At 42.0% G+C, this 12,914-nt stretch overlaps 1 long non-coding RNA gene across 1 annotated transcript; it reads right to left on the bottom strand.

Moving 5' to 3' along the window:
* Window positions 1-8,574: 8,574 nt before the first annotated feature.
* LOC138237860 (uncharacterized) lies at window positions 8,575-12,640 on the bottom strand. Its single transcript, XR_011189171.1, has 4 exons — window positions 11,627-12,640; window positions 11,054-11,212; window positions 10,326-10,502; window positions 8,575-9,165 (listed from the first exon to the last, which is right to left on the bottom strand). It is a non-coding gene; the product is annotated as an uncharacterized lncRNA (long non-coding RNA).
* Between the last annotated feature and the right edge of the window lie 274 nt (window positions 12,641-12,914).

Below are 12,914 nucleotides of genomic sequence, written 5' to 3'. Positions count from 1 at the left end.
GGCAACACAAAAAAAATGTATGTAAATTTGATTAAAAGAGAGCATTTAATGAATGTCATTGCTGAGTATTTAGTGTCAGGGAACCAATCAGCAGAATAAGAGGATCCTTATGCAGAACCACAAATCCTGTATAATGTGGAGTAGCACAGGGACAAATCCAAACACATAATCCAGGGACTTAGTCAATTGGAGAAGCACTGAGTCCAGTAACTAGGGAAATCCCAGAAAGACAATCCAAAAAACAAAATCCAAAGAGAATGGTCAAAAAGGCAGGAGCAAAGATTAGGAACCAGCAGATCAATCAAAAAATTTAGAAACACACAAGAGGATACTTTGGGAGGCTTCTCAATAGGGAGCATAAATTGGTGTGAGGGAACTTTAAATACTAAAGGGAAAGGGACGTGGTTGGATAATTGGTCTGGGAGTGAGAATTTATGGAACCTGGTGCATGTGGGAATGTGATGGGTTCAATTAGGAATGAGATTGTGAAACAGTGGGTTTGGGAATGTAATGGCCTTTGTGAGGGAGAGTGTGGGGTGTGACATTTAGCATGTCCTCTTTTTGAGACCTAAAACATCGGTCTGACTGGGATTTATTAAATTCCAAAAATTTTCATTTTTTGGATTTTGTTTTGCTTGTTACTCAGACTGTGAAAGAAACATAGGTCTACATATTTTCATTAGTTCCATGTATTACCGGTAGATGTTTTGAACTTACACGCAGCGTAGCTTGAAAAGGTTTTTGTGTGTGTGTGGCTTTTTATGATAGATACTTTATTGATCCCGTGAGGGAAATTGCAGTGCAACAGCAGCTTTACACAGTCAACACAGCCACAGTGTAACAAATGATACAATAATAATAATAGTACAATACATACAATACAATCAGTACAGTGAGGGTGCACTAAAAGAGCTACTCACAGTCCGGACACACAAAGAACAAACTAGAACAGAACAGTAAGCAGAAAAATTGTATCACACATATGAATATACAGTAAATATAGATGTAAATATAGATAAAGATATAAATATAAATGTATTGCACGGGTCCCTGGCATGTATTGCACAAAAAACGGATGTAAACGGGAAAAGAAAAGAAAAAGAACAGATGTAGCAGTAGATGTGTAGATGCGTTCAGTCCAGAAACAGATCACTGTCAATGTTGCCTCTGCTCAGACACAAGGTGGATGCATTGTACAGTCTTATAGCAGAAGGCAAGAATGACCTCCTGTAGCGCTCCCTGTCGCACCGTGGATGAATCAGTCTATTGCTGAACGTGCTCTTCATTTCTACAAGCCTGTCATAGAGGGGATGGGAGATGTTGTCCATGACAACATGATTCTCCTCTCAGCCACTACCTCCAAGGGGTCCAAGTCAGACCGTATTACAGAGCTTGCTCTCCTGATGAGCTTGTTCAGCCTTTTAGAATCCACTGCTCTAATCCCAGGGCCCCAGCATACCACTGCGTAGAAAATGGCGCTCGCTACCACTGACTGATAGAACATACAGTGCCTTGCGAAAGTATTCGGCCCCCTTGAACTTTTCAACCTTTTGCCACATTTCAGGCTTCAAACATAAAGATATAAATTTTTTATTTTATGTGAAGAATCACCAACAAGTGGGACACAATTGTGAAGTGGAACGAAATCTATTGGATTTTTGAAACTTTTTTAACTAATAAAAAAATGAAAAGTGGGGCGTGCAAAATTATTCGGCCCCCTTGCGTTAATACTTTGTAGAGCCACCTTTTGCTGCGATTACAGCTGCAAGTCGCTTGGGGTATGTCTCTATCAGTTTTGCACATCGAGAGACTGAAATTCTTGCCCATTCTTCCTTGCAAAACAGCTCGAGCTCAGTGAGGTTGGATGGAGAGCGTTTGTGAACAGCAGTTTTCAGCTCTTTCCAAAGATTCTCGATTGGATTCAGGTCTGGACTTTGACTTGGCCATTCAAACACCTGGATACGTTTATTTGTGAACCATTCCTTTGTAGATTTTGCTGTATGTTTGGGATCATTGTCTTGTTGGAAGATAAATCTCCGTCCCAGTTTCAGGTCTTTTGCAGACTCCAACAGGTTTTCATCCAGAATGGTCCTGTATTTGGCTGCATCCATCTTCCCCTCAATTTTAACCATCTTCCCTGTCCCTGCTGAAGAAAAGCAGGCCCAAACCATGATGCTGCCACCACCATGTTTGACAGTGGGGATGGTGTGTTGAGGGTGATGAGTTGTGTTGCTTTTACGCCAAACATATCGTTTTGCATTGTGGCCAAAAAGTTCGATTTTGGTTTCATCTGACCAGAGCACCTTCTTCCACATGTTTGGGGTGTCTCCCAGGTGGCTTGTGGCAAACTTTAGACGAGACTTTTTATGGATATCTTTGAGAAATGGCTTTCTTCTTGCCACTCTTCCATAAAGGCCAGATTTGTGCAGTGTAAGACTGATTGTTGTCCTATGGACAGACTCTCCCACCTCAGCTGTAGTTCTCTGCAGTTCATCCAGAGTGATCATGGGCCTCTTGGCTGCATCTCTGATCAGTCTTCTCCTTGTCTGAGCTGAAAGTTTAGAGGGACGGCCAGGTCTTGGTAGATTTGCAGTGGTCTGATACTCCTTCCATTTCAAGATGATCGCTTGCACAGTGCTCCTTGGGATGTTTGAAGCTTGGGAAATCTTTTTGTATCCAAATCCGGCTTTAAACTTCTCCACAACAGTATTACGGACCTGCCTGGTGTGTTCCTTGGTCTTCATGATGCTCTCTGCGCTTTCAACAGAACCTTGAGACTATCACAGAGCAGGTGCATTTATACAGAGACTTGATTACACACAGGTGGATTCTATTTATCACCATCAGTCATTTAGGACAACATTGGATCATTCAGAGATCCTCGCTGAACTTCTGGAGTGAGTTTGCTGCACTGAAAGTAAAGGGGCCGAATAATTTTGCACGCCCCACTTTTCATTTTTTTATTAGTTAAAAAAGTTTCAAAAATCCAATAGATTTCGTTCCACTTCACAATTGTGTCCCACTTGTTGGTGATTCTTCACATAAAATAAAAAATTTATATCTTTATGTTTGAAGCCTGAAATGTGGCAAAAGGTTGAAAAGTTCAAGGGGGCCGAATACTTTCGCAAGGCACTGTATGTAGCATCTTACTACATACATTGAAGGACCTGAGCTTCCTCAAGAAGTAAAGTCGGCTCTGTCCCTTCTTATAGATGGCCTCGATGTTCTTAGACCATTCCAGTCTATCGTCGATGTGCACTCCCAGGTACTTGTATGAGTCCACCATCTCCACGCCACTCCCATGGATGTAGACAGGAGTAGGTTTGACCTTTTTCCTCCTGAAATCTACCACCAGTTCCTTTGTCTTTGTTACATTCAGTTCCAAGTGGTTCACCCCAGACCACTCCACAAAGCTGCTGACCAGTCCTCTGTACTCCTCCTCCTGCTCACCCTTGATACATCCCACAATTGTAGAGTCATCTGAGAACTTCTGCAGGTGGCATGACTTTGAGTTGTGCTTAAAGTCCGAAGTATAGAAGGGTGAAGAGGAATGGAGAAAGAACTGTCCCTTGAGGTGCCCCTGTGTTACTCACTACCTGTTCAGACACACAGTTCTGAAGTCTCACAGACTGTGGTCTGCCTGTCAGGTAGTCAGTGATCCACGAGGTCATGGAGGGATCGACTTGCATCTCCTCCACCTTCCTCCTTAGAAGTAAGGGCTGGATGGTATTGAGGGCACTGGAGAAGTCGAAAAACATGATCCTTACAGTGTTGCCAGCCCTGTCCAGGTGTGAGTAGGCCCTTTGCAGCATGTAGATGATCGCATCCTCCACACCAACTCTGGGCTGGTAGGCGAACTGTAGGGTTTCTCATGGCCATGAGAAATAGCAATGTTTAATTTGTTTCATTATATTTCAAAATGTTTCGTTAAAATTTATCATTTTTGCAACCAATGAGGACTTCTCCTAAGTTATGATGTCTTCATTTTTTCCTCAGATGTGAAGACTTCTGTTGTTTTAAAAGGAAAAAAAAACTTTACATTTAAAATAGGGTTATATTTTAGTTTTTTCCATGTTTGCCAATATGGAAGAGAAATAGCAACCCTGCAACTGTTCCATAGTTCAGTAAGAAGTTTAAAAATAACTAGAGAGTTTAAATTGATTTTTTGATAAGAAAAAGTAATAAAGATTCATTACATTGGAGGCATGTGTCAAGTGTCGATTCATTAAAAAAATGAAAAACTTTCACAACCCAAAGCAAGGCTGGGAAAGGTCAGAGGACTTGCCTCGTGTGTAAAACACTTAGTTGCAGCATTCTAGGTATTGTCGTTTAAATGCTATTGGCTTATGAGCAGCATCCCACTGCATAGTGCCACTTTAAATAAAACCAAGAAAAAAGATTCACACCACAAGGCTTTGTCTGTCTGTCAGCAGTATTGTGTACAGTATATAGTTGACTCTTACCTGAATGAAAACAGGACATAAAGAAAGGGTTTCAGAAATCCAAGCTTTATTCCCTGCTTATAGGCTAGATAACTGGAGACTACTTTGAGTTTGTTTCAATGATGTTTTGACTTCCTGTGGTCATATGCGGGTTGTTTGCACGAACCCATATTGACCAGTATTTCTCGCAGTGTGAATGTATGCACACAGCGGTCCCGCAGTGTTCCAGTTAGTTACGCACTATGGTAACAGTCAGGTATACCTTAAAACTCTGGGCTTTATTCCATAAAATACATGTACATTCCATGCAAAATGCAAGGGTTTGATAAGTGTTATCAATTTCTTGCAAACATTTTCTTTGAGGGCATTTTTGACAACATTCTCCCTCAGGGCAATGCAGTGTATATAACCCAAGCTATAGATCTGCGTTAGGGTTAGGGTTAGGGTTCAGATTGCTTCAGAGTTTCCACAATCTTTCACTCATTTACATGCAAAATATCCTTCACTCAATCAAAATATACTCCTGAAGGGACCACACATCCAAGCCAAACTGAAGAGAACATACTGTATCAACAATGGTAAGATTCTGTTTTTGGACAAGTATACTGTTATTGGAAAGTTTGTGTTGAATGGTGTTTACACAAGAGATCTATTGAATCAGTCAAAAGAAAATAGCCAGATACTTTCTGGGATTGAAAGGAATTTCCTATGCTGTCAGGTTAAAAGAACTCTCGGAAGGACCCATTCAAGTATTCCAAATCTTCAAAGGCATTGATAGACAGAGTTAACGCCATAGACATCTTCATAATAAACAGTAAATCAAACTTGGGAGTAAAAGTAGAAACTAAAAAGGAAGTGCAACTTCAACTTCAGCAACTTAACTTAGACTGTCGTTAGTGGCAGAAATTAGTTCAAGAAATAACTATAACATTACAATACATACAGTACAGAAAGGGTGGGGAATAAATGTAAGTACAGCAATACCACTGCATTTATGTTTCCATGATGTGCTTGAACAAGTACTGAGCCAACATTCTAAGGCATATGAGCCACAGGCAATACATAAAGAATGGAGAAGCAAGGTCAATTATGATTTCAAAATAACGACTTTATTAAGCACTTGAAACCACCAAGAAACAGCAGAGAATAGTATAAACACAAATAACACAAGTTCTGTCTTTTCTGATGTCTTCACTGTGATGTTTCATTCTCCACCATTACGTCTCTTCTTCCACTTGGAAGTCTAACAGACACAAAGGTGGGAGAGTTGGTAAAGGTGGAAGTTGGCACCAGGATAGACAGACGGGCTGGGTGATCATGTGCATGAAGCATACAGAATACAATACGTCCATCAATCAGTCAAGCAACATCACTGGGAGCCTCAAGCTCCAGCCCACCTGCATTTAATTAAGGGTGTACCAGAACAGGCCTGCCAAAGTACTTTCATTTTTCATCTTTCACACAATTCAGTAATGACTTTAATTCATTCACTGATTATGAATAACATACATTGACAAAAATAAAGTAGTTTTTAATTAGTAAGCGATACCTTTAAATACATTGGAAGCTAAAAATATTCCAGATTAGTTTTTTGTGCTAAGTACTATAAATGTAAAAAGAATAACCTAAAAAATGCATTGGTAGAAATGTATTACAATATTTAATCATCTGCAAGTTTCTAGAGCACATACTACATGTAATATTCATTTTAATAAATTAAACAGTCCGGCTGTTAATGATGTATATTGTCCCCTATTAAGTGTTTGTGAATGTAGATTGTGATTTTATAAATTTTAGACCTACATTTTCAATTTAAAGGAAATGAAATGTTTCTGTTTTAAAATTAGAGCTGTACTGTAAAATACAGGACCGCAGATCACAGACAGTACCTTTTGCTCAAAGTCGGTGCTTCAGGGAAGACAGCAACCGCTGTCCAAAGTGTCTGAAATGACAAATCTTTGCATGAGACTCATTGCACCACGGAGTTGCAAAGCTGGCTCCTTGAAGGAAATCACCATCTTACCCGTCTAGGAAAAGAGCAAGCTTGTACCTGGTTTCCTGGGAGGCGTCTTGTGCCAGCCGAGTGGCAGCAGGCAGGATGCAGCTGGTGAGTTCCCTGGGGAGGTTACGTGCGCCCATCCTCTCCACCAGGACCTGGGGTGCTATCTGCTTGTGTGTTCTCATGTGTTTCTGGTGTGAGTGTGCACGTGTCCGTGTCTGTGTGTCTGTCCTGTGACGGACTGGTGACAAGTCCAAGGTTTGGCCTGATTTACACCCACTGTTTGCAGAAATAGGCTCCAGCTAACTCATGACCATAAACTGAAGAAAGTGGTTAGAAAATGAATGGATATTAGCATTGTAGTAAACATTCTTTAGTACATGCTTTGATTTAAAGCTCCGTGAAACGTAAATGACCCTTCACAGCTCCTGAAGTCAGACCCTAAGATTCTGGGTATTATTCTATTCTGTATATTTCTGCCCTCACCTCAGACCTCCATTCAGCAGTGCGTTGATTGCACGAGCAGGGGTACATGAAGGATGAATGTGTTGGATTCTCCGGCTTTGTGCAGCAGCACCTTAACTGTGTTGCCCAGTTCCGGGTCCATCCCTCTCTGCAGGAAGGTGAACATGTCTTTCAGACACACCACTGCCATCCTAGACACAGCTGATCGCAAGTTCTTCACCTGGGGAAAGGCAAACCACCGCCAGCACTGCAGAGCCTCGTCTGTACCCCTCTCTTGAACCATTCTCTATAAATGGTTCAGAATGGATACAAAAACAGTAAAAAGCAATCATACAAATGAACAATTAATATTTTGGAGAGATCACACCTCCTGCACGAGCGCCTGGGAGACATTGTGCAGTCTGCTCTTCAGGATGGCGGGGTGATGCTGGAACAGACGCCTTATGAAGGTCAGTCCGTCAACCTTCCTCTCCCTTAATTCAGTGAAAGGAAAGAAATATATCAACCAGGACAAAGAAAGAGGTCTAACTGTATAGAGCTATGGGCAGCAAGGTCTATATTTTCACTAGTCAGAACTGTATTCAAAGAAAGCGGAATAGTTGGATGCTGATTGTACTGCTTTATGCATACCAGTCGTCAGAGGCCAGAAACTGAAGGCTCTGGGTGAGGGCCAGCTCGGAGATGCTGATCTGACCTGCGATATGGGGGGTACTCTTCAGAGGCAGAAAGAGACGTTGTAGCGGTGAGGCTTAATAATAAGGCAGAATTAAGTGTTCTGAGCCTTCCCAAATGAGGCCCCATTTCTCTGTTCATCTCTGTGGTGCAGCCACAGAGAAACTATTCATGCAACATGTTTTCTTTTGATAAGGACAGCTCCCAAAGGGGGATGCACTTAGCTAAGCCTGGCTATCATGATCAATGGTCATCCATTGGCGCCTATCTGTCTAGGGAGTGCCAGTTGGACATCTGGACTGCATTACTAAGTGTCAGGACTAAGTGACTCATATCTCACCTTGATCAACCAATCAGGGACTGGTAGGGCCGAGTAACCCACGTGGGACTCTGATGCCCATGGAACTTTCAGCCAATCAATGAGCTGAAGTTCCTCCAGGTAAAAACAGGCAACACAGAGAGCCTGAGAGATTCAACAAGATTCAGATTCAGATTCAACAAGATTCAGATTCAGATTCTAAAGGGAATTCAAAGGAGAATTCCAGGGCAGGACGGCCCAGGAGCAGAAGGCTCCCAAGGGCAGGACATTCTCGCAGGGCGCCTCCTGACCATCCTGAGACTCAGCCCGGACAACCACGGAACGGCCAGTGTGTCCGAGTGCCAGAACTTTCCTTTGTTCTAAGAGTCTAGAGTGGAGGTTGCCAGAGAGTAGCCAGCAGCAGGCCTCGTGGACAGGTCGGAACTGTGGAAAGCTGAATCACTATTCAGAACTAGCTCTTCATCAGGAACGAACCGGTCCTCTTCCTGACTTGCTGGGACCCACAGTCATCTTTTCTCCTGTGCACAAACTTTGCTTGTTAATGCCAACAATGAGCACGGAGCCAGAGAGCGCGGATTGGACAGCAACAGCCTGCAACTGTTTCTTTGTGCACGCAGGAGATCTGAAACCCCAAAGATTGGATGAGTATTCAACTTCAATGCATTACAGCTCGAGAATTCAATTGTTATCCCAACCAGTTGATATCAATTTAATTCCTAAGAGTTATGTACTTGTTTGAGTATCTAATGTAGAAGTTATAACCAAGTTCATTTATGAAACGGTCTTAATGAATGACATACTGAACGTATGTCCTCTTGATATGTATAACTCTTTGTAACTGACCGAATATACCTTTTGTATTCTGATAACCCTCTCGATAAGATCTGTTAGGTTTATATGCATATTCTATGTATTAATAAATGTATCCTCGTGTATTAGTACCTGTGTGTGCGCGTTGTTTGAGTTATGTCGCATGGTTGGATTCTAAAGCCATCAAAAGAATCAACTTTGTGATTTACTGCTACAATTAATAATTGTCTCAGTAAATGCCCAAACCCTACAGAACTGGTGCCTTCAGAGAGCCACTATGATTACATATTTGGCGTCCCTGAACCGGTTTTCCCTACATTATTTGGCGTCCCTGGGTCGGTTTAATCTACAACGTTATCCCTCTCCTCTGCAGATCCATCCCCCCCTGTCATGCGCAGGCGTTTCTTAAGACTCCCCACGCTCCTCCACTGGTCCTGGACGTGCCCCATCTTGTGTGTCTGTAATAACAGAAAAGCACAAGTTAACCCTGGGCAATCCTGGCCCGGCTCAGTTTTGAGACCAGCTGGACCAGTCCTGGTAAAAGTTTTTACTTTGAGTCCTCTGAAATATTTACTGTTGGACCCCATGACATAAATTGTTTCACAGCACTGAATTGTGATTCATAGTATTCATATACATATACTTGCATTTTATTTTGATTTTCCTCTATATTTTGCTGCTGTAACATAACTTACAGCCATATGACAGCAACTCTATAATGCTGCTGATATAATTAAGTACAGTACATAGATGAAAGTGCCATGCAAGGGATTTGATAGGTGTTTTCTAAAAGCAAGCTAAAGGCTTTCACAAGTTATCCACCAGAGTCTACAAAAAATGTAAAAATGTTTAGATAAATAACGGTGCCTGATCATTGAACGAAATCTGGCTGGTCCCAAAATGATCAAATCCCTCAAATACCACTGATGCAAATACCACTGTAGATGGAAATAGAACATATTAGTCCTGTTTCATTGTTATTTCCTATATACTGAACCCCAAGGTCTACAAAAAAATTAAAAATGTTTTAATTTCTGAGATTTCTGAGATAAATAACTGTGCCTGATCATTGTAAGCAATCTGGCTGGTCCCAAAATGATCAAATCCCTCAAATACCAAATATATTATAGATGGAAAAAGAAACATATTAGTCCTGTATCATTGTTATTTCCTATATAGTGAACCCCTGAACAGATTTTTGCTGTTTGTTATTATTGGGTCAATTCCTTTCCAGGCTGTATTTTTACATCTAAAATACTCTAATATTCTATTCCAGAATACTGTCTGTATAGGGCTTCAAATACTGTTGTTGTGAATATTAGGTCAGTACGTAGACAGGACTTGATCATAATATACTGTAGTTACACTTGTGTGCTATGGCATTACAGTATACAGAGTACACACGTATGCTGATGGAGACATTATTACTAATCTTGATTGTTTTTGATGTCTTGATGTGAAGTGTTTATAAATAAATATACTTTAGAAGGTATTATAAAAAACTAGGACATTGATGAAACACAAAAATGAAAGACCTACAGAGCATTTTCAAACTCAAAAGTTTTGTTTGTAAAAAACTCAAAACAAAAGCAAAGAGAAATAAAGGCCTCTTACTCACCTCCTCGACGTAGGGGTGACTGTTGTGTTGGACTGCCTTTCCATAGACTCGCGCCAGGGGCTCGACACTTGTGTTGCCAGTGCTGGTGCCTTGCCCAGGGCACGACATCAGGCTCTGCTGAGAAGCAACTCGAGTGGAGCTCCCCAACACTCCTATAGAGACAAAGTGACCAAAGCACTGGCCCTGAGACTTAGACCTGCACTGAGCTCTTGAGAACCTATGAACAGATTTCAAAACTGACATTAATAACTGCATCACCTGTTTTATTTTTAAAGTGTTAGTGAGTTGGAATGTATGATTTAATTACAATGCCTGACAGGCATCACTGAAATGGACGCAACAATATTAAAATAATAATGTGATAATAGCCAGATTCGACTGAAAGCAACTCACCAAATTGAGGCTCAGAAATTACACCAACAAATTGGTATGACTTTAAAAATATCACATCTCTGCCTATGTTACAAATGTGTTGACTACAAAAACTCTATCATGATCCAGAGTCCCATTGACTACATTAGATTAGTTAAAGCCTGCATTCCCATCTGATATTATCATTCCTCTGTGGGCTAACTATCACATAATGCATCACATAATGCATAATTTAACAAAGAATCAAGGCTTAATAGTTAATTTTCCTTTGTTTTTCCTCAGAAAAACTAATTATCCTTCAGAGCCAGTCCTTGTTATCATTAGTGACATCTTAACCAATGGTGCAGCCGACTCACGTCTGGGGATTCTGGACACTCTGCGGGGCACTCGGCCCGGGGGTGTGGCAGCAGGAGGGGACACCACTATCAACCTGTCCTCCTCAGGCTCACCAGGCCCACCAGGCCCATTAGAATAGGTCAGCCACTACTCCACTACACTCACATCCGAGGTCACCCCTGCAAAACAAAGTCCGCATTTCTCAACACCCTTCACCTTTCAAAACCCAGCAGACACACTGACACTCATGCCGAAGTACAAATGCCAAAATCAACTGAGAAAAATGTGGGCAGGTGTTATTCTTTATTTCTTTATCTCTAAATAAGACCCAGTAGGCAGCAATAATGAACAGCTACTGTGTTTTCTGTGGACAAAGACAGTTTTTTCACTGATGAAAATGACTAGGAAATGCAGTAATCTAGTCTAGAAAAGAAAAAACTGAAACAGACTGTGCCCCATTCAAAACCCAAGCTGTAATGTTTAATTACTGTTCATTTTTGCCCAGTCTCACAGCTGGTTTCTCAGCACACACTCATACACACAAGCAAACACATTCAAACAAATGACAAGACAGCAGCTCCAGCTGTCAGCACCTTCGGTGGGGCTGTCCTCCACTCTGGAAGCAGCCATCAGCTTTCTGGAGGGGATTCCATCCAAGCGAGACCTTGCTACTAAAGGAGGGGAGTAATCGGACCTGCAGGGAAGACACAGAGACAGAGGAGAAAAGTGAAAAAATAATAACAATCAGCACTGCTCTGACAGTTATCTTTACAGAGCTGGAACAGAGCTGTCAATTTTGAGATCCCCAACCCCACAGGCAAGAATGTTGTGATGTCCACCACTGGTGTGTTCTAACTTCCTCATAGTCCACTGCCTCCTCTTCTCCATAAAGCTGAAGGTTACTTTCCATTGGGCGCTCCAAGGGGCGCCCTGTCTGGCTTGCCTTTCCTGAGTCCCTGGGCATACCCTAGGCCCTGTCGGGCAAGGGCTTGGTGCCTCGAGAGATCGGGGGCACGGGTTTGATTCCATTGAAGACACAGCGGCAGGTTGTGGAGCACATCTGAGAGGCTCTGAGGAGCTCTGGGAAGGTCCTTCCCTGGGCTTCCCCTGAAAAACACAGACAGGGCTTACACATACTGTCTGTACATAACGTTCTGAGAGGAAACTATATTTCCACTTGACCTTTAAGAAGAATAAAGGGTGAGGACTGCTTGTCTATTGTGAAGGCTGTAGTGGTTAGTCAGGATGGCAGTCTTCCTAACAAGTTGCCATTGTTGCTAAAACACTACATCAAGTCCCCTGCTCTTTCACCACATGGAGGTCAAGATTGTGCAAACCAACTTGACTGTAACCACTACCAGTCTTCATAATAGGCAATCAGTCCTCAGTCTGATACTTAACAGTAATCAATAGTACTACTATCACCAAAATTGGAATCAAAACTGCAGTTGTCAAAAATCATCCAAACTACCATTATCAATGTTCCTCAATTTTTATGATCACTTAATAAAAACTGAGCAAGATGAAAGAAAGGAGAAAGAAAAGGAATGGATGTGTATCCTTCCCTGCAGTGTTCTGGGAACTGGGGCAGAGGGATCTGCACAGAAGACTGCTCTCCTTCCTGCTGGATCAGGTGCTGGACATGCCAACATTGAGGTCCACATTCCTGCAAGCTGGCTGAGAGCCCAGACCCCCAGCAGCTCCTGGGGCTGTGAGAAATGTACGCTCTACGCTGGAATGTCCGCAGAGAGGGCAGGAAGTCTTTGTAGGCACATTGTCCCCACCATGGACAGGAGCTGTCAAAACCAGCCAAACATAGCTCATTCCTTGGTTTTCCCAAACATTGAAAGATGTTAAGGATTAATATAATTAACTAGCATA

The sequence above is a fragment of the Lepisosteus oculatus genome, chromosome 3 (genome assembly GCF_040954835.1).
Source record: "Lepisosteus oculatus isolate fLepOcu1 chromosome 3, fLepOcu1.hap2, whole genome shotgun sequence".
Lineage (NCBI taxonomy): Eukaryota > Metazoa > Chordata > Actinopteri > Semionotiformes > Lepisosteidae > Lepisosteus > Lepisosteus oculatus.
This window is presented reverse-complemented; position numbering and strand designations above follow the sequence as displayed.